General features: G+C 43.6%; 1 protein-coding gene and 1 pseudogene across 2 annotated transcripts in view; both read right to left on the reverse strand.

The window, feature by feature from the left end:
- Window positions 1-24,810, reverse strand: part of LOC309702921 (uncharacterized protein) — a 153,336-nt gene that overhangs the window by 126,707 nt on the left and 1,819 nt on the right. The gene's annotated exons all lie outside the window — the stretch shown is intronic.
- LOC309702919 (NACHT, LRR and PYD domains-containing protein 12-like) overlaps window positions 1-24,810 on the reverse strand; it is a 184,289-nt pseudogene that overhangs the window by 16,444 nt on the left and 143,035 nt on the right. Inside the window, exons 3-9 of the transcript XR_014280846.1 lie at window positions 23,354-23,455; window positions 22,844-22,960; window positions 22,626-22,742; window positions 22,406-22,516; window positions 7,397-7,515; window positions 5,442-7,298; window positions 3,528-3,704 (exon numbers count right to left, since the gene is read on the reverse strand). The product of XR_014280846.1 is annotated as an NACHT, LRR and PYD domains-containing protein 12-like (transcript). The remainder of the gene's footprint in view (window positions 1-3,527; window positions 3,705-5,441; window positions 7,299-7,396; window positions 7,516-22,405; window positions 22,517-22,625; window positions 22,743-22,843; window positions 22,961-23,353; window positions 23,456-24,810) is intronic.

Here is a 24,810-nt window from a genome sequence, read left to right on the forward strand (position 1 = left end):
TACCTTTAACTCGGTAGATCTTGACATCTTAAGACTTCATGATCCAGTTAGTTTAACAGATAAGGTTGTAGACTGGTTTCCATTATACCCAAAGGGGAGACATTTCTAAGTTTCAACAAGTAGTTTTAGATGTAATGAAAAACACAATGAGGGTTCCTTAAGGTCTTTTGGTCAGTTACTGGTTAACTTCTATTTGTTTCTGCTTGTTGCTAGTTGTTAAAAGTAATGCGATCATAAAGAATCAACATGATCTGCCACTTAAATGAAGAGGATACACAGTGATACTTGTGACTTTCCTCTAACAATCCAACTCCTTCTTAGGAAATAAGGTGCACTGATAACATTAGCTGATGGAGCTCAGGAAACAAAAACGTGTTGTCTGTCCAAAAGGTTAGAGACAGAAACTTTGTTCATATCATCCCTGTCTCTGAAACAAGTCTTTAATAATCATATTGAAATGGTTACCAGAACTGCTTTCTGCCATGGAAAATATATCAATGCGTTTACACTGAGCAGGTAAGAGTACTGTAAAGCTCTACTTGCATGAATAACATTTTTTGTTGTTGGTTTTGTTCAATTATGTTTAGCTTCTGCTTCAGAGATATTCTCTGAAATGTTTCCCCCACTGTTGGACAAACCTTTCAGAGTTTTCTTGATAAAGCAGATATCCTGGGGAGCTCTGTATCAGAGGGAGCTGGAGGAACAAACAGATCCTGGATCAGTTTAAACTGTTAAAGGCTGCTCCTCAGGAGCTCGACCGCTCTACACTCTCAACACTGAACATCCAGAGGTGGTCATTTAAGTGCTGAGGGCCAAACTGCTCCAGTAACAGACTCTCAGTGTTGGACTGAAACTGCAGGACAAATGCAGACTTACTGTGCTGCTGCTGTTTGTACATCAGAATTAATTAACATCATCGTTAATGTTCTTTCAGGACCATCATGAAACTGACCAATCACCTAGCTCTGATGTCATGGTTTGGCCAAAGGAAGCAGTAGGAGAAGTTGGCCTTCAGCTCTTTGTGGCAGAAACACTTTAGAGCAGAGACGCTCACAGAAGTTATTTGAGTTTTTTCCATATCTTTCATTTCCAGTTTGTTCGGGTTCAGACAGAATTATTCACTTAGATTTAAGTTAGTTCTAGTCATGACGACACATTTCTTACATGTCAGTACTACTGAGGGTGGCTTGTCCATCTGTGCACACACAGTACTACCAAACTCCACTCTAAACACTTTGTAGGAATCATCAGTACTGTTTCTCAGGTTAGCTTCAGGTTAGCCATGTAGCATTTCTCCAGTCTTTTTTTGTCGACTCTACACATTAAAGGAGGAACAGCTGTTAACCTTATCTTTACCTGCGTCACTCTCATCGCATTATTCTCATCCTGTGTGACTGGATTAATCTGATTTGGACTAACAACACAGACTTTACCATGAAGATCCTCAGTGTGGATCAGTATAATATCAGCCGGAGTCCTGCAGTTTAGTGTCAGCACAACTTTCACATCATGCCAAAAGATGGCGCCGGTGTGTATGGCACGCCATCCTCGTCTGCGCCTTGGCTTAGTACTCCTTACTGTTTTGCTTTTGGTTTTATGCTCACTAGGTGGCTGTGCACTAATAACTTACGACAGACATATGCTTTTGAATCTCCGATTCTCTTACTCCCATCGCCCGGATCCATGTTGGACCCTGGGTGATGCCACCCCTCTATGGCCAGACTCCCTCACCAGTATGTACTGCCTACCTCACTCCAACCTGCACAGGAAACGTTACAGGAAACGGGGTAAAAGGAGTGGTTTTCGCGTCTGTTTTAAGGCCTACCTCAAAGCCAAGGTTACGGATTATCCATATGCAAGCCGGGATATTCTACGCTTTATCCCCTCCTGCAGAGGCCGCCCTGATGCTAAACTGCTGAGCCACCGCTGGATCTGCCCCGCTGGTTTTCAAACCTACCCAGCCCTTCCAGTGGCTTGCCTCCCTGTTCGGTCCTGGATAACATCCTCCGGTCGTGGCATCCATCACAACAACCTCAGCGTCACACGGATGGCTTTATTTAATGTCAGGTGGCTGGCGAACAAGGCTTTTCTTTTAAATGACTTTTTCCTCGCCGCGGGACTGGACGTTTTACTCCTGACGGAGACGTGGACTTGTCCCGGTGAGTTCATCCCCTTCTCTGAGCTTCTCCCTGCAGACTGTGTCTTTTGTAGCTCGCCGAGGCTCACTGGCAGAGGTGGTGGCTTAGCTTCGGTTTTTAAAAACAAAGTTTGGCTGCTACCCTCCCTACCTACCCTAGCTTTGAAGCACAGCTACTGGAGACGACTGACTCTTTGACTACTCGGTGTGTTGTGGTCTATCGTCCGCCTAAATACAACAAGACTTTCATCTCTGCACTCGCTGACATTTTAGGATCTGTTCTTTTTAAATATGGCTGTGTTCTTATTACTGGTGATTTTAATATACATGTCTGCTGTAAGAACGACCCATTATCTAAAGATTTTCTTGCATTAACTGAATCTTTTAACCTCATTCAGTGGGTTAATGAACCAACCCAAGGCCAGGGTATGATGCTAAAGGCCATACCCTTGACCTGGTCTTCTCATATGGCTTGGACATTTGCATCAAGGATATAAACAATGCTGGGTTCTCTGACCACTCCCCGGTCATCTTTGATGTTGACTTAGGTAATACTGAACTTGAGGCCCTCCTTCGCCCTGTGCGTACAGTTAATGCTGAAACACCTCACCACAGCAGCTGTGTGGGTCGTCTCTGTAGCAGCCAGATCAGCTTCTGATACATGAACATCATCACAGCTCCTAACTTCACCTTTATTAGCTTTGACATTCATGTCTTTCTTTTCTCTCTGTTTCCACACAAGCTCAAAGTCTCTGCAGCCTGTTTTTATCTGCTATCATCAGATCTTCATCATCCTCATTCACATCCCTCACACACTCTATAGCAGGGGTCCCCAATCCCAGTCCACGAGGGCCGGTGTCCCTGCAGGTTTTAAATGTGTCCTTGATCCATCACAGCTGATTTAAATGGATAAATGACCTTCTCAACATGTCTTGAAGTTCTTCAGAGGCCTGGTAATGACCTAATCATGTGATTCAGGTGTGTTGACCCAGGGTGAGATCTAAAACCTGCAGGGACACCGGCCCTCATGGACTGGGATTGGGGACCCCTGGTCTACAGCCTCATCAGTGCAGACTTCATCTTCACTGACTGATGGAGCACAACATGAACCTGTGGAGGCTGAAACACTGTCCTGTCAAACATCTCCCCGTCACCACTCCACTTCTGTCAGCCTTTAAATAAACCCTGCTCAAGTCTGTCACTTGTATTTGGAGCCAAAAGGAAAAACTGTTGTTCAGTCGTTTGGAAAGACACAACTTTTCTGAAAGCACTCAAACTTCTTCACATTTGTCTCCAGACACATCCTGAACATTTAGGAACTAAAGAAAGTTTCAAACATCAAAGACCTGAAATATAGAAAAACAACAACAGCTGCAGTCAGTGAACTCACCTCAGAGCCTCCAGTCGACAGTTTGGACTCTCCAGTCCAGCACACAGAAGCTTCATCCCTGAATCCTGGAGGCCATCATTCCAACTCATGTCCAGCTCTGTCAGATGGGAGGGGTTGGACTTCAGAGCTGAGGCCACAACTTCACAGTGAGTCTCTGAGAGTCCACAGTGAGTCAGTCTGTGATGATAGAAAATATAAAATGTGTTATTATAAAAGCAGAAATCTGCATTATAAACACAGACTGAATGTACATGAAGACAAAACAGAGTGAGGTCATAATCTGATGAACATCTGCTCTTCACATCTGTGCTTCAGCTCCTCTTAGTGTGTCTGACATGACACAACGATTGAGTCTCTCTCAGACCTGCAGACTTTGAATGAGAATCTTTGTTTGGCTTTAATCTGCAGATGAAGGAGGAAGATGGTGTCACATTTAGGCTTCCATAATGTCCACAGTCTGTCACTGAGATCTGATCCAGAGTCAGAGTGAAGACACACATTTGGACTGTTTCCTGTTTTGAACATTTTGAATGAGTTGAGCTCAGTGAAGAGTTCCAGCTGGAAAGATGATCTCTGTTTGCTACCTGCTGTCAGGTACGACTGTTCACGTCCACACGCAGGAAAAACCTGCTGACTGTTACCAAACGGAGCAGAAATCTCATCACTGGACAATAATGATGAACTCAGAGCTGCTGATATCAGAGCTGATTTCACTTATATGTTGTTATAACCTGACATGGATCAGTTCGTCTTTGATTGTTTGTAAAGGTCACTGTTTCCATTGGACCTGAGTGACGTACAAAGACAGAGAGGGAGAGAGAGGAGAGAGAGGATGGAGACAGCAAAGAGAGAGGACAGGTGACCAAGGTCAGCAACCAATCAGAGAGCTTCTGTTTGACCCAGTCACTGATGATGACTGCACATAACCAAGCAGTGTGTTACTCTGATATCAAACATGGATCCTGCTCTTATAATAATGATGATCAGATGATGTTATTGTGTTATTTTGTAGCTGAATACGATGTTTGTGTGATTATCAGTGAAAGAAGCAGTGAGGAGGATGGAGAGAGAGAGAGGACAGAGGCTGAAGTTAGAAACACTAAAAGGATTTTTCATGGATTTCATGGATGGTTTGATTTCCAGCAGGACACTTACACATGTCAGTGGACGTCCTAAAGAACATGTTCACTGATATGAAACGTGTCATTGAACAGGATCAATATCAGTGGAAACAGGGACGACATTTCAGCAGCAACAACTAAACACTGAACAATGAGCTCTGTGATTAATGAGGACATGAAGTCAGACATTAGGAGCAGCAGCAGGAATGAGAGTGAATCCATGAGCTGCTGTCACATCAGCGTTAGCTCACACATCTGACACATGTTCTGATGTCTGCAGAGTCTTCTCACTCAGTTTGTCCCACTGTGGGCAGAGCACAGCTGGTTCACCTCTGAGCCCCACTCTGAACCACAGCACTGTCACTCATCAGGACATCACACTGAACCAGAGTCTTCCTCAGCACCTTCATCCTCACTCCCCATGTTTGTGCCACTAAACTCTGTGTCTGTAGTTCTGTCTGTTCTGTCTGTAACATCAGAGTTCACTACAAAGAAGCTCTCCACAGATTCTTATTTCTGTCTAACAGCAGCGTCTGAATGACCAACAGCAGCAGATTAAAATACTGCCCCCTAATGACACCACACAGGTACTACATGTAGATGTGAGTCTACAACACACAGCGTACGACTACCAAAGCAGCATCATGCTGAGTGCACACACACATTTCTGATCAACACAAAATATTATTTTATCTGAGAAACTACTGAGAGTCGTTTAGTGCTGTGTGTATCTGAAGAACTAAACTACTGATCAACACTGATCAATGATGTTAATAATCACATCTGGACTCACCGAGCCTTTCTGCAGTTCCTCACAGCTGGAATCAGTCTCAGTCGTCCTTGGTCTGATGTGTTGTACTTCTGCAGGTCCAACTCATCCAGAACCTCCTCTGACATCTGCAGCATGAAGGCCAGAGCTGAGCACTGGATCTCAGAGAGTTTCTCTGATCTGTTCTCTGACTTCAGGAACTCTTGGATCTCCTGAAATAATGAGAGGTCGTTCATCTCCATCAGACAGTGGAAGATGTTGATGCTTCTGTCAGGAGAGATTTTATCACTGTTCATCTCCTTCAGGTTGTTGATGACTCTCTGGATGGTTTCTGGACTGATCTCTGTCTGACCCAGCAGACCTGCTAAGAGTCTCTGGTTGGACTCCAGACAGAGGCCATGAAGGAAGCGGACAAACAGGTCCAGGTGGCCATTTTTACTCTGGGGGATTTCTGCATGGCTCTGCTCAGGAAATAATCCAGAGATTTGAAATTTCTTCCATTTCTACGACCAAACCCATCAAAATCAAAAACACCACCGAGCTCTAAGTTACTCAGCTCATTCCAGTCTGTGCTCAAAAAGTCCTTCACCACCTCTGTCTTCCTATTGGTGTGACAGTGGAACTTGTAGACAGCAGCCAGAAACTCCTGAATGCTCAGATGAACAAAGCAGTAGACTGGTTTCTGGAAGATCACACACTCTCTTTTGAAGATCTCTGTACAAACTCCTGAGTACACAGAGGCCTCTGTCACATCCAGACCACACTGCTCCAGGTCTTCTTGGTAGAACATGATGTTTCCTTTCTCCAGATGTTCAAACGCCAGCATCCCCAGCTTCAGAAGAACTTCCCTGTCAGCCTCCGTCAGCTCCTGTGGACTCGTCTCATGTCCCTCGTGGTACTTGTTCTTCTTCCTCTTTGTCTGAACCAGCAGGAAGTGTGAGTACATGTCAGTCAGGGTCTTGGGCAGCTCTCCTCTCTGCTCTGTAGTCAACATGTGCTCCAGAACTGTAGCAGTGATCCAGCAGAAGACTGGGATGCTACACATGATGTGGAGGCTCCTGGATGTCTTCATGTGGGAGATGATTCTGCTGGACAGCTCTTCATCACTGAATCTCCTCCTGAAGTACTCCTCCTTCTGGGCGTCAGTGAAGCCTCGTACTTCTGTTAGCCTGTCAACATATGTAGGAGGGATCTGATTGGCCGCTGCAGGTCGGGAAGTTATCCAGACGAGAGCCGAGGGAAGCAGATTCCCCTGGATGAGGTTTGTCAGCAGCTGGCTGACTGATGACTTCTGTGTGACATCAGACAGCAGCTTCCTGTTGGTGAAATCCAATGAAAGTCTGCTTTCATCCAGGCCGTCAAAGATGAACAAAAGCTGAGAGACAGCCAGCTTCTCTGCTGAGACCTTCTGTAATGTTGGATGGAAAACATGGAGCAGCTCCAGAAGACTGTACTGCTCATCTCTGATCAGGTTCAGCTCCCTGAATGAAAGCAGAACCACCACACTGACATGTTGGTTCTCCAAGCCCTCTGCCCAGTCCAGAGTGAACTTCTGCACTGAGAAGGTTTTTCCAACACCAGCCACGCCGTTGGTCAGAACCACTCTGATGGGTCTCTGTTGGTCAGGTAAGGCTTTAAAGATGTCCTGGCACCTGATTGGAGCGTCATGGAGGGCGTCCATCTTGGAAGCTGTCTCCAGCTGCCTCACCTCATGTTGGGTATGAACCTCTTCACTCTGTCCCTCTGTGATGTAGAGCTCAGTGTAGATGGTGTTGAGGAGGGTTCTACTTCCTGTTTCATCACTTCCTTCAGTCACACGTTCACATCTCCTCCTCAGACTGATCTTATGTTCATCTAAAACCTCCTGCAGACCAACATCTGCTGAAAGAAAAGAGAGAGAAAACTCTTCAATGTCTGAACAACACAAGAAGTCCAGTTTTCAGAAACGAGTCCATCAGCAGACAGATGTTCAGTCTTACTTTGTACACAGCTGCTCTGACTGGCTGTCTGCAGTCCAGCTCTGGATCTTTCTCCACACTGGGGACAGGACCAGTCTCCTGATGAAGCAGACTGGTCCCAGTATGAGCAGATGCAGTGTCTGCAGAACCAGAAACATATCCAAGGTGAGCAGGTTCCCCTCCAGCATAAACTCTAAGCAGCTAAAACATGTATGAATGTAAACAGTGTCCCAGCTGTCAGCCACATTACAGATGTGGTTTCTGACAGCTGCTCCAGCTGCAGGATCAAACACACACAGGTCCAAACATCTTTGTCTTTGCTGCTTTGTTCTGATTGAACACAACATGTAGTTCTTGTCCCAGCTGAGCATTAGTTATGCAGCCTTTAGCATTAGCATTGTTAGCATGTCTCCAACAGAAACATGGTGAGAAACTGTTGAGAGGAGCCGGCACAGGGAGAGGAGAAGTTATTACCATCAACCCACTGCTGACTCAGTGGGTCATGCAGTGGGCCAACCATGTGTCCACTTTTATGTTAATCATTTAATTCATTAGTATATTTGTTATTTTCAGTGACTATGACGACTCCAAATTATTTTGGAAACATGACTAATTTCTGTAATCTATTACTTTGTGACATGGACTGCACAGAAGGACAGAAACATGGAGCAACATCACAGGTGGAACTATTGATGTCAGGTCAGGTGCTCCCCAGTTGCTTTGGGGACTTTTGCCCACTGCTGAGATGGAAGGCAAACCGAGTGCACGGTGTCTTCATCGCTCCTGAACTTCACCAGCATTTGATTTCATCTTTGTTATTGTGGCAACATTGCTGGGGCCCGTAACATAATATCAAAGCACACAAGGAAGGAGGAGAGGTAGGAAAGATTAAGGAAAGGATGCAATCAAAGGGAACACTAACAAATCAGCTTCTGTACCATCTCTGGGTTCTCCTGGGGACCAGTCAGACCCTTTTTATAGATTTATTTATTATTCACGTGTGTGATTCTTCTATTTTCATTATCTTTGTCACATCTGTATTTTCAGACTTCCTCTCACTGCCTATATAAACATGGACCCTCCCACGACCCCCCTCCTAACAACACAAACCAAAGGAATAAATGACTTTCATAGAGCGTTATATAACTGTGTATGTTTATCTTTATTCATGCAGACCTGCTCTGATTATTCTCTTCATTCTCCAATGGACAAAAAGGTTTGTGCCAGACTTTGTAAAGCTGGAGAAATATTCACACATTAATTCCATAATGCAAAACTCATTAAACATGACTCTGACACCAGTCCCAGTAAAGGGGACGATGCACAAGCTCATGTTGACCAGGACAAGTTTTCCTCTGAGTTTAACTAATCAGACTTTTCTCTAAATATTTCACAGCATCTCCTAAGTTCAGTCTCAGGAGTGAAGCTTCACCACAATCATGCTCACAGCTCCGGTCTCTGCTGATCAAACTACAACACTTATATTAGAACTACACACTTCTAAATGTTGTCAAAGGAGCTTGCAAAGAAAAGCATCTGGACTTCTTTAAGTTGCTTGAAGACGTTTCACCTCTCATCCGAGAAGCTTCTTCAGTTCTAAGGTCAAATGGTGGAGAGTCCCAGATATAAACCTAGTGGGAGTTTCCCCCCACAGAGGGACAAAAGGACCCCCTGATGATCCTCTAATCACCTGAGCCAAGGTGTGAAACTGGGTGTGGGTCCCAATCAGCCAGAGTTTCGGGTGTGTTCATTGTGAAACCTGGCCCCACCTTATCATGTGAATTCCTGAGGTCAGATGGCCCAGGATGTGAGTGGGCGTTAAGGCGTCTGGGAAGGATCTCAAAACTGGATTATTGATGGCAGAGAGTTGGTGTCGTAAACCCCGCCTCTGTTCAAAGATGGTCGCTCACAGTGGACATAGATGGCTTCTTTCACTCCTCTTTCAAACCATCTGTCCTCTCTGTCCAAAATGTGAACATTGGCATCCTCGAAAGAGTGTCCTTTATCCTTAAGATGCAGATGGACTGCTGAGTCTTGTCCTGTGGAGGTGGCTCTTCTATGTTGTGCCATGTGCTTGTGAAGTGGCTGTTTGGTCTCTCCAATGTAGAGGTCTGAGCATTCCTCGCTGCACTGTACAGCATACACCACATTGTTAAGTTTGTGTTTTGGCGTTTTGTCTTTCGGGTGAACCAGTTTCTGTCTGAGCGTGTTGCTGGGTCTGAAATACACCGGGATGTCATGCTTGGAGAAAACTCTCCTGAGTTTCTCTGATACACCGTCTACATAGGGGATGACAATGTTGTTGCGTCTGTCCTTCTTATCCTCCCTCGCTGGTGTCTGGTCTTCTTTTCTGTGCCTCTTTGCTGACTTTAAGAACGCCCATTTAGGATAGCCGCACGTTTTGAGTGCTTCCTTTACATTAGGGCTGGGCGATATGACCCAAAATTCATATCTTGATATTTTTTAGCTGGATGGCGATATAAGATATATATCTCGATATATATTTTTTAAAGCCATAAAGTAAGAACAAAAAGAGAGTTCTTAGTCAAAGCTGTGTCCCAGATGTCACACAGGCACTTTTATTAACATAGAGCAGATGTACATAAAATTTACTCAAAAATAAATTATGAGCATTTATTAAATAATAATGCTCCATAAATAAAAGAAAACAAGGTTGTTTTTGTACATAACAAAAAGCTCACAAATGTGCAGTCAAAATGTAAACTAAAAGACGATCACTATAACAAGGACAGATTTCACAGCTGCTCTGTTCCCAACTTGTACTGCGTGACTGACAGCCTGGAGTTTGAAATCCTCTTCGTAACCACGTCTCTTAACAGGTGCCATTTATGGTCCTTATACACAGTAAGGTAATATTACGTTGAAGCACAGTACGTATCACTCCGCGAGGCTCAGCCGTAATGCTCCGACAATCCATCAAGCGGTGCAGCTCCGTAGCTTACCAAAGTCGTACTCAAACATTTTTGACAGATTGCTGAGCGCCGTGTTCCACAGAAAATCGGTGCGCGGCCATCAAGCACAACCAGAATTCATACATAAGGCGCGCTGTCAACTTTTGAGAAAATGAAAGGATTTTAGTCCGTGCAGCGCCTCTGGGCTGCATGGCGTTAGCGTGGTTAGCTCGTTAGCGTGGTTAGCTCGCTAACACGTTGACGCCGTCCAGCCCCACGCACGGGGCGATGCGCAGTAACTCGTTAACGGATTTGCCGTGTCCATCTTGTCGCTTCCTGCAGGTGAAGCGATGGGGGAGGCAAACTTGCGGCTCCGCAAGTATAATTATAACGTAACATAGACTATATCGATATAAAGGATATTGTCACATCTTATATCTCGTATAAAAATATATCGATATTTTTTAAAAACTCGATATATCGCCCAGCTCTACTTTACATGTGTGTGTTCCTTCTTTTTTCCTTCAGGCTTAGAGGGAACATGTTCTGCCCGGTGGTGTAGGGTCCTGATTACTCCAAGTTTGTGCTCCAGAGGGTGATGGGAGTCAAACAGGAGGTACTGGTCCGTGTGTGTGGGCTTCCGGTAAACTTCGATGTTGAGGTTGCCGTTCTCTTCAATGTGCACAGCGCAGTCCAGGAAAGGCAAACAGTCGTCCTTTGTGTCTTCCCTGGTGAACTTGATGTTTTTATCCACAGCGTTAATGTGCACAGTGAAGGATTCCACTTCTTGTGTCTTGATTTTGACCCAGGTTTCGTCCACATATCTGTACCAGTGGCTGGGTACTCTTCCTTTGAAAGAGCCAACGACACCAACTCTCTGCCATCTATAATCCAGTTTTGAGATCCCTCCCCAGACGCCTTAACGCCCACTCATATCCTGGGCCATCTGACCTCAGGAATTCACATGATAAGGTGGGGCCAGGTTTCACAATGAACACACCCGAAACTCTGGCTGATTGGGACCCACACCCAGTTTCCCACCTTGGCTCAGGTGATTAGAGGATCATCAGGGGTCCTTTTGTCCCTCTGTGGGGGGAAACTCCCACTAGGTTTATATCTGGGACTCTCCACCATTTGACCTTAGAACTGAAGAAGCTTCTCGGATGAGAGGTGAAACGTCTTCAAGTAACTTAAAGAAGTCCAGACGCTTTTCTTTGCAAGCTCCTTTGACTACGATGACCTGGATGACTGAGAACCTTCACAGACACTTCTAAATGTTATTTTAGGAAACTTTTCTGTCAAAGCTTCTTTTTGTTACTTTTATCATTCTTGTAATGAGTCATATGCATGAAGTGGATTAAAAGGAAATCAAACCAATCAGACAAAACTGTTTCAGGTGATCACTGCAGTCTTCTCCACCTATAAGATAAAAGTATGTGAAGCATTACCTGCTGTGACGTCTTTGTGCAGCAACTCTAAACATTTGTGTAACTGCTGATCGTTCACGTCAGTTTGAGTTAGTTGCTGGTTCTAAAACCGTTTCTTATTTTTCTCTGACGTCCCTCGTAAGAACGACTTGTTTGCTTTGTGTCACTTTCTCCTGAGACTCAGCTCAGAAACACTATACTGTCAAAAGTATTCAGTCTCCACTGAACCACAGACTTCAGGTGTGCCAGTCACAACCACAGGTGTATAAAACCTGGGCATGCAGGCTGCTGCTACAAACATCTGTGGAAGGATGACTCAGGAGCTCAGTGAACTACAGCGTACGACTGTGACAGGATGCTACCAGTGCAACGAGTCCAGGTGGGACTTTCCCCACTGCTACATGTTCCACTGTCACTGTTAGTGGAACAGCGATGAAGAGTTACGATCACAGAGTGGGGTCAGTGGATGCTGAGGGACACAGAGGTCGCCGACTTTCTGGAAATCACTACAGACGACCAAACTTCACCTGGCGTTCAGATAGCGTCATGAAATGTGTTTCCATGGCAACCGAGCTGCACCAAGCTTTACATCATCAAGCACAATGAAAGCCTCTGATGGACTCTAGAGCATGGAGACGTGTTCTCTGGAGTGACCAATCACACGTCTCCATCGGGCCATCTGATAGGCTGATAGAGTCTGAGTTTGGTTGGTGGTTGCCTGGACAACAGTACTTAAATATAAAGTTCTCGTCAAACAGTGTCTGACCTCACAAATGGGCTTCAGGAAGAACGAGGGCCTGCATCCTTCGGCGGACGCATTTGTAGACCGATTACGTCACAGCGGTTTGACAAAGGCTGTCCAAATTTGAAGACTCCTCCAAGTGTGGCCGACAAACGCGTCCTTCTTTTCCCCAGATTTGAATGATGGGACGGGTGTAAAACCTTTGTGGCCCAACCTGTCCCAGAATTCATAGCACGGCCCAGCGCAGCTTCCAACAATGGCGGCAGCTAGTTAGTTTTAATGTTACTCTTATTATTCTTTCTGGGTAACAAAATAAACGTTTAACATATTTCCAGGCGAGAATGTAGCTGTGTAAACCTCAAATATCTGCTCAGTTTATCAGGACACCACATATTTTCAAAAGCGCTCCGACGTTTTCGGAGACGTCTGTTACCCACTAGCTCGATAGCTAGCCGGGGGCTAGGCTAACTAGAGCCGTGAGAACACCGGACTCCCGGCAAATCGTTTTCAAACCCACCGCCGTCTTTCCTACTCAGGTTAAACATGATATATGAGTCACTTAGATAACTTAAAAATGTTATTGTTTGGCTTTTTTCAGTATTTTATTTGTTCCTGAGTAAATCGGTTTGGCTGAGATTAAAGTTATAGTTTTTACACAGCTGAATAAACATCAGACAGACAGCTGATTATCAGAAGTGTGAGATGCTCGAGAATTTACTCCGGTGTCCTGTTATATTTTAGATAGCAAGGAGTTTATTAAACTTCACCGAAACAATCTGCAAATGTCATTAAAATTTAATAAACTATCATCTTGTCTTTATTTTTAGTTAGCACCTTAAACACTTAAAGCTGTAATGATGTGACCTGGTTTTCCTGAGACAGGAGGAACTGATGATGGCCTCCAGGGGTGGCAGAGGGAAGCCAGTGATGATTTGGGGGTGTTAATGACCCTGTCTGCAGCCTTCCTGTTCTCAGTCGTGGCCCCTGAGTACAAACAGCAGGCAGGAGGAGAGCACGCTCTCCAATGAGGAGGGTAGAAGGCCAGCAGCAGCTTCTGGTCCAGGTTATTCTTCCTCAGGACACAAAGGACGTGCAGCTGCTGGGCCTTTTACACCAGGGTGATGGTGTCATGAGAGGGCAGTGGAGCTGTCTGTGCCTCCTGCAGTCCATTATGACTTCTTTGGGTGATGTTCAGCTTCAGGTTATTCTCTGAGCATCGACGCGTTCTCTGCTAGGGCTGTTCGATACAACCATCTATGACGATATGTGGACGTCTATCGTTTCATATTATGCGCTATTGTTTGTTTCGTGGTGTCACAAAATAAACTGTTTCTTTTTTCATCGTTTTGATGGTCACAAGTTCTCACTTCCTCTCATATTTGAAATAACCACTACAGGCAGGCAGGCGTAGTCATTAGCAACAACAATGGTAAATCCATCCGTTTGTTTATTTTCTACATAAACCTTTCACAATAAAGCTCAAGATTAGGGATGGGTACCGGTTCTGACATAAACGGTAGTAACCAGACCGACAAGCAGCACGGTGCTTTATTTTCCTGAGCTGTGATACACTTCTAGCCAATCATTTTACGTTTCCGAGGATAGTAGGCGGGGCCAGGTACGTACGTTCTTTTAGAGCAGAGCTACAGATTAAAAATGTCCAAGGCAAAGCGGTCAAAAGTCTGGCTGTACTTCACAGCAAAAGATGCAAACTCAGCAGCAACAAGTGCTTTAAGCTGATACTGTGATACTATCAAAGAAGGTAAGACCAAGAATCCGATGAAACACCTGGCGACGCATAGCGTTTTTTTAAAAGCCCAGAAATGCGCCGTATTTGATAGCTTGCTGCGAGACCTCACACCGAGCACATCTACTGCGGGTGGGTTGCCTGTTATGCAACATCCCCCAAAAACACGAAGAGGAGAGTCCTGGCCCCTAGCCCTGCCAGTGTAGCAGAAATGATGAGGATGATGATGCAGCAGCAGCCGTTCTTCTCTGCGTGAGTAGCTTCATGTTGTTGGTGTGTAATTTACGTTGAGTAGGCTAACCACGTTATTACATTAATGCATGTAAGGTGAACTAGCAAACACCATCATAGCTACATGCGGCTGTCTTCTTGTTTGATGGCAGATACTCCCTTCACCCTGGACAAAAAGGCTAAAATGACCAAAGAAAAAGTGGAAAACAGTTAAACATGAGAGGTTTATGGATAAAGTTTGTGTTTTTTCCATTGTTTAAGCACTGCTTCCAGCCAAGAGTGATACCATATATGCCCCATAGCTGCAGAAAAGGCTAACATTGTTATCTTTTTACAAAAAACAGCTGAACATGAGAGGTTTTTGGACCAATTTTGTGTTCTCCATTCTTTAAGCACCGGTTCAGCACCGTTTACCCATCCCTACTCAAGATCCTGTTGAGACTTTTCAAAATAAACTGACAAATGACAAACAGAAGGACCAGTCCAAATAAATCAAGGACCTTACTCCTAAACGAGGGGCTAGCTCTGTAGCACGGACGTGGTTTGGTTAGGAGAAGTCTGACATGGACCAGAAAACTGTACGATGCAAATTATGGAACAAACCACAGACTCAAAGACAACAAACCTCGGCTACCACCTACACAAGAATCACAGAGTGATCACAGAGGCAGAGTGTGGAGAGAATTTACGGATGAGGAGCAAAGAACAAACCTCAGATTCAAACCTTAGAAAGGCTTTTCCCCGCACCACGCCGTGTGATAAATACAAAGAAAACGTTCCTCATGTGTAAAAATGTATCGTTTCATGCATCAGCCAAAACACTCAACTCCAGCTACACAACACCCAGCTGGAAACACTTCACACAAGTCGATTTGCCTGAGATTCACAGAATTTACAGAAAATGTTTGTGATGTCCAGGGCTCGCAAAACCGCCTGCCCGACGTCCCGGGGCTAGCGATTTCTCGAGTTGGGCCACCAAAATCCATCTCAGCCCTGCCCGTCGGGTATCGAATGCCAGGACTGCCATAATGAATTAATTAAATACACCATTAAATAATTAAATGTGGCAATAATTAATTAAAATTGGAATTAATTAATTAAATAAATAGTTATGGCACATGTAATTAATTAATTGACACATGTAATTAATTAATTATTGACACATTTAATTAATTATTGACACATGTAATTAATTAATTATTGACACATTTAATTAATTATTTAATGATATATTTATTTATTTCATTTTGGCAGTCCTGGCGCCTGGCTCTCATCATGAAATAATTTTATCTGTCAGCCTCACCCATCAAACTCAGGGGGCGGGGTTAACGCTGCCCATGCAGCTTCTCTAACATTTGATTTGACTTACTTTGCACAGCAAACAAACAGGTCGATCCTAGATAATCGATTGCTTGTGTAGACTTGGGGCAGGCAGGTATCCCAGAATGCAGATCAAATCACAAGCAGCAATGGTGGTGGTGTAGTTTTTCTGTCACCAGCTACACTTTTAACAGTGTTTTAGCCGCGAATGTCGCGCCGTATGTCTGGTCAGGTTGTCAACATAGAACATGCTTGCAAAAGTGCTCAGATGTTTTCAGAGATTTCACTAGCTCTGCTAACAGTTAGCATGCAGAGTGCACCGAGGGGGTTACGTTAACCGGTTTGTTTACATATTCCACTCTCCGTGTTCCACATGTTGCATTCGCAGATTCTCATTTTCACCGAACGATCGTCTCTTTCCGCCTGGTCTTGTGTCTCTGTGCTTCTGTAACATAAAGAACGAGCTGACATTTTTCTCACGAAACCAGCGATCAGCTCAACAGACCCTCAGTTTACCTGCATGCATCCTCCTCCTCATCTGTCAGCTGTTTAACACCTGCTGCTAATTCAAGAAACACGCCTAGTTACCTGGTGATAGTCACAGTTTAACTGGGCAGCCGGTGCTCGATATAACGCAATGTCAGCGCATTTTTCTGCACAAGATAAGTAAATATAGTGTTTTCCCCGAGCGCAGAGCTGCTGGAGCTCGTTTCCTTACAGAGCACTTTATAGGCGAACAGCTTCATCAGCGGCTGATGTCCAATCACCAGCACACAGCTTTGAAACCTCAGCTGAGTTTTAGCTCTCAGTGGTTCAACGCTGGACTTCATTCACTCAGGTTCTGTCTGTCGGCTCACGTTTACTTCGCTGTTTTATTTACAACTTTCATTCCACTTTGATCTGCGACAAACTGACGGTTCATCTCTGCTACAGTGTTGTTAGACTGCTATGTGTTTGTGTTTTTTATGCTGTATATTTTCACGTCTCTGGAATAGTTGGCAGTTAGATAGTCAGCTGGGAAACTTTGTGTTAACTCATGGAGCTGAGGATATCGTGGATATGCTGACCTCGCTGCGTGGTGTACAGAGCGAGGTCAGCATGATTAATATTCACAATAAAAATATTAGCCGAACATCATGAAGTCTGTATGTGTTTCATAGTGTCGAACAACCTTTGTACAGTTAAAGCCAGCAGTTACTACATGACGGAAACACCAACGTTATCTCTTTTATGTGTTTATACACAGGTCACGCTGATTACTGAACAAAAACCCAAAGATCAGATGTTAAACAGATTTATTTGCTCTCTCTCCTCCTTAAACATGTTTTTAATGTTAGTTATAATTCAGACTGAAACACGTAGGACACATAAGAACATCAGGAAATAAAACACAGATAAATATAACCTCAGTAAAAGAAGTCAGCGGGGGTTACTACAGCTGTGTACCGGGGCCTGCGCTTTGTCGGTGGGATTGCTTGCGAGGCGAGCGGGTCTATCCCACGCTTTGCCGTGAGACTGGGACGACATCTCCGAAATCATCGAAACACTTTTGCAAAGAGGCTGTATCTTGACAAACCGACCAGACACATGAAGATTAAACCACTACATTCTCGGCTAAAAAATATTAAAACGGTATTTGGTGACACACACACAGGGTTTTTCAAAGCTCAGTTCTGTTAGCTTCCACATGCCGGTTGTTGTGTGCTAGAAACAATGGCCACCAGGCCAAAGCAATGGTTTTGACTCGATCAGCGTTAACCCCGCCCCCTGAGTTTGATGGGTGAGGCTGACAGATAAAATTATTTCATGATGAGAGCCAGGCGCCAGGACTGCCAAAATGAAATAAATAAATATAGCATTAAATAATTAATTAAATGTGTCAATAATTAATTAATTAAATGTGTCAATAATTAATTAAAATGTGAAATACATAAATAATTAATTACATGTGTCAATAATTAATTAAATGTGTCATTAATTAATTACATGTGTCAATAATTAATTAATTACATGTGTCATAACTATTTATTTAATTAATTAATTCCAATTTTAATTAATTATTGCCACATTAAATTAATTATTTAATGGTGTCACTATCAAAGGACCCTGGATCTATATCGGACAACCATCCATCTAAAAGCAGCGAAGTAAGGTCTGAAAATCTGTTGAAAAGTGAAAGGCCACAGGGAAAGCTAAAGGCTAGGCCTGAAACTCTGATTGTGGGTGACTCTGCTGTAAAGGATGTACAAAGGATGTGCGGTAAGAACACTAAAGTCCTCTGCTTTCCTAAGGATATGGTCAACAACCTGAAGGAGAGAATTCTTCAAATTGCAGATGAATATCCAACTGTGACAAACATTGTTCTGCATACAGGGTCAAACGATGTGTCCAAACAACAGTCGGAGGTTCTGAAACGGGACTTTACTGGATTATTAAACACTGTAAACTCTCTGAATGCAGCTGTATTCATCAGTGGATCTGTACCGCCGGTCAGAGGAGGAGACGAGAGATTCAGCAGGTTGTTTACACTGAATAAATGGCTTATATCAGCATGTACTGACAACTCGGTGCATTTTATCAACAACTTTAATATTTTTTGGGAACGCAGGCATCTGTTTAAAGCAAATGGATTTAATTTTAACAAGTCAGGGGTGAAACTGTTCACCTCCAACTTGTTTTATTCCATACGTCATCCATCCGTGCTTGGTGCCAAGGCTGAGATAAACGAGGAGTTATCTCATAAAGAGGAACAAACAGTACTCCAAGAACAGACAAAGCCCAGCAGAAACCTTGAGGAGGAGCCTCATCTGCCCCCACCCGGGAAGAGCCTCAGAAAGGAGAGACATCTGAGGCAAGAAGAGGGGTCCCTATTTGCCTCCAACTCTCTCAACAACACCAACGACCAGGACCAGGGACCACGATCTTCCCCAGTCCCCCAAACCCCTGACAGGCCATCACCCTCCTCCCCCTCCCTTTCTCCCTCCTCCCCACACCTGAAATTCACTGAGGAGATGATGGAGCGGGTCAATGCTGGGCTCAGATCTACCCCCCGTCCCAATCCCTTTTTGTCCCAATCGAAGTCACATTGCCCAGCCTCGCCCCCCTTAGTTCCTCTTCATGCCCTGTCTCCGCAGTCTGATGCGTGATGTGTGGAGGGTCCGGGCTGTGAGGATTATGGCAGTGGTGACTTTTCCCAGGAGAAGCTGGGACCCTGTTTACTAGAAGGTTTTAAAATTTCTGTACTTTTAGGTGACAGAAGGAGACATGTGGCCTGGTCAAAACACAGAGAGCTGCACTCTAAAAGATCTTTAAACATAGTAAACATACCTTGTGTGCCACAGACTGCTCCCAAACACAAGGGGACATGTAATGCCTCTAAAACACTTAAGTTGGCTTTATTAAACATTAGATCTCTAGCTGGGAAAACATTTTTAATTAATGATTTAATCACTGAGCACAGCCTTGATTTTATGTTTTTAACTGAAACTTGGTTGGACCAAAGTAACAGTGGAGCTGTTCTCATCGAGACGACCCCTCCTAACTACAGTTTTATCAGTGAGGTCAGGGCGAGCAGGAGAGGAGGAGGGGTTGCTGTCTTATTTAATGAATCATTTCAATGTAAGCAGCTATCTCCTGGAAGTTTTCAGTCTTTTGAATATGTGGCTTTACAGCTGAAGGCCCCATCCAAAGTTGTGTTTCTTAATGTTTACAGGCCTCCCAAATACTGCACAGACTTTTTTAATGACCTCAGTGAACTGCTGTCTGTGATCTGTGTTGATTTTGACTGTGTAATTATTGCTGGGGATTTTAACATTCATGTGGACAACCCTCAGGACAAAGGGACTAAAGACCTGAGTAACACTCTGGGCAACTTTGGGCTGACTCAGCATGTAACAGAGGCCACACATAATAGAGGACACACTCTTGACCTACTGATCTCCAAGAGCCTGAGCATTTCAAAGGTTACTGTGTCTGATGTGGGCCTGTCTGATCATTACTGTGTTTTCTTTGAAAGTAAAATCTCAGCCCACACAAATATATCAACAACAGTGATCACAAAACGGTGTATAACTGAACACAGTAGTGCAATTTTTAACCAGGTCTTCCCATTAACACCTGACCTGTCCAGAGGGTCAGTCAATGAGCTCGTCAATAGCTTCAATGCTAACATGTTAAATGTAATGGACACTATTGCCCCCATTAAGGTGAAGGTTATCTCTGGAAGGAAAAAGTCTCCATGGAGAAACTCCACACTGGTGAAAAAAGAAAAAAGAGAGTGTAGGAAAGCTGAGCGCAGATGGAGAAAAACAAACCTCCAGGTTCATTATGACATTTATAAAGAGAAACTTCACAATTATAATTTACAACTGAGGAGTGCAAGAAGGTCCTACTTCTCTGACATCATCACTAAAAACAGCCATAATGCTCGGGTCTTATTTTCTACAGTTGACAGGCTAACAAACCCTCCTGTGTCAGTGGCAGCTGAACTTCATTCGACCATGGCCTGCAATGACTTTGCCAAATTCTTCACAGACAAAATCCAAAAGATTAGACAAGCAGTTGGTACATCAACAGCAGATCCAGGATATGTACTGTGTCCACCAAAAAACTGTTTAAACACCATGAAACAGTTTCAACCGATTAACAGCAAAGACCTGGAGGACATCTTAGGTCAACTGAACTCCTCCTCCTGCTGTTTAGATGTCCTGCCAACAAGTTTTTTCAAAAAGGTCTCAAAGACTTTAGAGTCAGACCTGTTACAGATCGTCAACTTTTCTTTATTATCAGGTGTGTTTCCAGAATCACTAAAAACTGCTGTAATCAAACCTATACTGAAAAAGGACAATCTTGACAAGACACAAATGAACAACTACAGGCCGATCTCAAATCTCCCGTTTTTAAGTAAGATCATTGAAAAAGCAGTTTCTCAACAGCTCAGTTACTTCTTAAAACGATTACAGGTCACCAGAGAACTTCAATCTATACATCTAAAAACCACAAACCAGGCGAGAAATTTGGGTGTAGTGATGGATGCAGACCTAAACTTAGAAAAACACATTAAGACAATAACAAAGTCAGCTTACTATCACCTCAAGAATATATCAAGGATAAAAGATCTGATGTCTCAACAGGACCTGGAAAAACTAGTCCATGCATTCATCTTTAGTAGGCTTGATTACTGTAACAGCGTCTTTACAGGTCTACCTAAAAAATCAGTCAGACAACTACAGCTCATTCAGAACTCTGCTGCTCGAGTCCTCACTAAGACCAAAAAAGTGGACCACATCAGTCCAGCTCTGAGGTCTTTACACTGGCTGCCTGTCCGTCAGAGGATAGACTTTAAAGTCCTGATGCTGGCCTATAAAGCTCTGAATGGTTTAGGACCAAAATACATCAATGACCTCCTGACCCAGTATGAACCTTCCAGATCCCTCAGGTCATCTGGATCCGGTCTTTTATCAGTTCCCAGAGTCAGAACCAGACACGGAGAAGCTGCATTCAGCTTTTATGCTCCTTATATCTGGAACAAACTCCCAGAAAGCCTCAGATCAGCTGAAACACTCAGTTTATTTAAATCCAGGTTGAAGACTCACCTGTTCTCAGCTGCATTTGAATAAAGCACCAAATCCACACTTTAAGCTTAAATTTCAAAACTTACATTTAACTACTGATTTTATCTCTGATTTTATCTGTTTTGATTTTATCTACTGTTCTGATTTTATCTGTTTTGATTTTATATACTGTCGTCTGTTTGTTTGTTTGTTTGTTAATTAGTTAGTTAGTTTATTTGCTTGTTTTAATCAATTTTAAATCATGCTTTTTATTTGTTCTTGTTTCTAATGTCTCTGTAAAGCACTTTGAATCACCTTGTTGTTGAATTGTGCTATAGAAATAAACTTGCCTTGCCTTGGTGTATTTAATTAATTCATTATAGCAGTCCTGGCACTCCATAATCGGGCTGTCATATTAAGGAAAGATATGTCAATGCTTTTGCATTCTTTCACAAATGTAGCTGAGTAATTACGTCATCGGTGAGCCACTGTCAATATGTGACATATTGAAATCACGTTTGAATTTGCGCTTGTTTTTTGCTTTCACTTTGCAATCGCACGAACTGTGTGTAGAGAGCAGCAGCACTGATTGGTGAGTCACAGATTAATTGTGCACCAATTCCTCTGACATCGTCTTATCAATCGTTAGCTTACTATTCAAACGCGACAAGTGAAATCTCTCGCAGCAAGCTTAAACATGTGAGAGGCTGAGTGTGCAAAGAATCGCTGACCGTTATGTAAGTACGTGTGTAAAAGCAGCAGGATTTACGCTGGTATTTTAGTTCTGCAGAGCCAAACACGACAGGTCAGGGTGAAGAAGGGGCAGTTAGTTATGACAAATCAGGCAAACGATGACAGACTCTGTGGGTTCGTGGGAAAAAGGATTTCACAAACAGATTAAAAGTGTCAATAAAAGCAGTGTTAGCAGCTCTGTACTCTGGAGCTGAGGCTAAGCAGTCTGCTGAAACACAGGCACCATCATTCAGAAGCAGCTCCGAGTCCCTCTGTGACCACTAAAGTGGAGGTGTGGAGCAAGAGGAGGAGGACAGGTGGAAGACACCAAAGTGACAGCAAAGAGTTCATGTTGCTAACAGCTCACCTCTCTGCAGCAGACACAGGCTGGCCTTTAAAATCAATGTAGCGCTCTTCAGACCAGCCACTCTTACAGGACACACAGCTGGGTCCAGGTCCAGCAGGTCTCCCTTTGATCCTGTTAGAGAAAAAAATGTGTTTTTCATTTGCAGAAGCTGATGAAGACTTAGATTACCTTCATCATCCCAAACAGAGAAACAGGTTACTTTACGTTACTAACAGCTCACCTCTCTGCAGCAGACACAGGCTGGACTTTAAAATTAATGATGTGACCATTCGACATGTCACTCTGTAAGGACACACAGCTGGGTCCAGGTTCAGGTCCAGCAGGTCTCCCACTGATCCTGTCACAGAGGAAAAATGTGTTTTTCATTTGCAGAAGCTGATGAAGACCTTCATCATCCCAAACAGAGAAACAGGTTACTTTACGTTGCTAACAGCTCACCTCTCTGCAGCAGACACAGGCCGGACTTTAAAATTAATGGGACGATCTGCAGACCAGTCACTCTGTAAGGACACACAGCTGGGTCCAGGTCCAGGTCCAGCAGGTCTCCCACTGATCCTGTCACAGAAGAAAAATGTGTTTTTCCATTTGGAGCCACAGAAGCTGATGAAGACTCAAAATAACTTCATCATCCCAAAGAGAAACTTGTTTAAAGGCTGCGAATGAGCAGAAGGATCATCTGAACTAGTGTTAGCAGTGCAAGAACAGAGCGCCACCCAGAGGTAAACACAGTCATCTACACTGTGCAGGGCTATTTGTTTTTAAACAGATACCTGTACCTTACATTAAATGCATCTGTGTTGTTGATGGTCCCACTGTGAGCAGCAAGAGTTTTAAATGTTTTATAGAATAAAGGAATTCCTCATTCATTAGAGACCAGGAAACATCAAGCAGTTCATTTAAATCAGACACCAAAGTGACAGCAAAGAGTTCATGTTACTAACAGCTCACCTCTCTGCAGCAGACACAGGCCGGCCTTTAAAAGTAACGATGTGACCATTCAACATGTCACTCTGTAAGGACACACAGCTGGGTGGAGGTCCAGGCTGGTTCCTGTGAATAATGATGGAGCAGTGATGTGAGTGCTGAGCTGTGACATGGAGAAGAGTCATGGACAGTTAGAGATGGTCATCTCACCTCTGAGCTTTGGTCTGGCTCTCTCTGGCTCTCTTAGAGGGAGGGGCTCCCTCCTCTCTGTCCTCACACTGATCCATGCTGCTCAGCTCACACACACTTTCTACCTGCAGAGGAAACACAAATCATTCATGTGCACATCAACTGATGTCCATCATGTGTGCTGTCCAAACATCAGCTGCTTCTTTCCTGCTTCCTCTCAGTGTCAGCTGGATGCAGTCAGACAGCAGTGTGAGGCAGAGGAAGCTGCCATCAGCTGCTCTGCTATCAGGCCACTAGATGGAGCCGTGATATGAGCAGAACTTTGTGCCATCAGAAACTGAACAGAATAGAATTCAACTTTATTGTCATTGCACACATCACAAGTACAAGGCAACAGTTTGCATCCATCCAGAAGTGCTTTAGCTAGAATACACGTACAGTGGGGCAAAAAGGTATTTAGTCAGCCACCGATTGTTCAAGTTCCCCCACCTAAAATGATGACAGAGGTCAGTAATTTGCACCAGAGGTACACTTCAACTGTGAGAGACAGAATGTGAAAAAAAAATCCATGAATCCACATGGTAGGATTTGTAAAGAATTTATTTGTAAATCAGGGTGGAAAATAAGTATAAGGACCTCAGCCATCCCAACAACAGACTGTTCTCTCTGTTGAGGTCAGGAAAGCGATTCCGCTCCCTGAAGACCAACACAGAGAGACTGAGGAGGAGCTTCTTCCCGCAGGCGGTACGGTCTCTCAATCACACCACCACACAGTACTGACCCACACATATGGTTCTTACACACACACTGGACTTTCTGGACTTTGGTTTTGCACAACACTGGTCACTATATTCTTCATTTCCGGTTAATACTTGTACAGCTGCTGTTATTGTGTATATATTTATTTATATTTATATTTCTTCATACATTCTTATATAGTTCTATATTGTGTATTTTGTTGTACAGTTATTTTATTTTCAACTTTAATTTATATATTTTATCTTATTCTTCCCAGTTAAATTTACCCTTCATTCTAATTTGTGTTGTACAGTTATTTCATTTTTAACCTTAATTTATATTTTATTCCTTCCTAGTTAAATTTACCCTTTTTAATTTTTCATATTTATTTCCTATCTTATTCATAGCCTTTTCCTTTTTGGTTTTCTTTAGGTCACGAGCAGTTGTCCAAGCATTTCACTACATATCGTACTGTGTATGACTGTGTACGTGACAAATAAAATTTGAATTTGAATTTCGTCTCCATTAACCGTTTCCACATCGCCTCGCTGTCT

The sequence above is a fragment of the Aulonocara stuartgranti genome (assembly GCF_965226115.1).
Source record: "Aulonocara stuartgranti genome assembly, chromosome: 3".
Taxonomy (NCBI): Eukaryota; Metazoa; Chordata; class Actinopteri; order Cichliformes; family Cichlidae; genus Aulonocara; species Aulonocara stuartgranti.